Genomic DNA, 441 nt, shown 5'->3' on the forward strand with positions numbered 1-441 from the left:
ATACAACTTTGAAAATGATTCAGAAGGAGGAAAGCGTTCAAAGTCAATCACATACCTTTAATTTCCAACTCAAATTGTATTCTTAAAGTATGCACTGATCATTAGTTTCAAATGAAAGTAGAATTAGAAAAAAAGGAAACAATATTTCAAATTTTAAAAAGTTTCTTCATGTAACAAAGAAAAATACTCTTTATAAAAGCATCCCAAACATTTCATTTTCAACAATGGACTAGTACTTGCAAAAAGAACCAAAAACGTTTAAATTCCAGCAACCACAATGGACAGATGGCTATATTGAACAACATGGCAGACAGTGCACGTTTACACCATCCGATTCTCGCTTGCATAATTCCATGGCAAGAATAATAGGCAGAGCGATGGCAGGATATGTGTTTACTCAAGCTCTTGTTACACGAATTCTAGAGTGAATCGCAAGTAAGC

The sequence above is a fragment of the Penaeus monodon genome, chromosome 27 (assembly GCF_015228065.2).
Source record: "Penaeus monodon isolate SGIC_2016 chromosome 27, NSTDA_Pmon_1, whole genome shotgun sequence".
NCBI classification, from domain to species: domain Eukaryota; kingdom Metazoa; phylum Arthropoda; class Malacostraca; order Decapoda; family Penaeidae; genus Penaeus; species Penaeus monodon.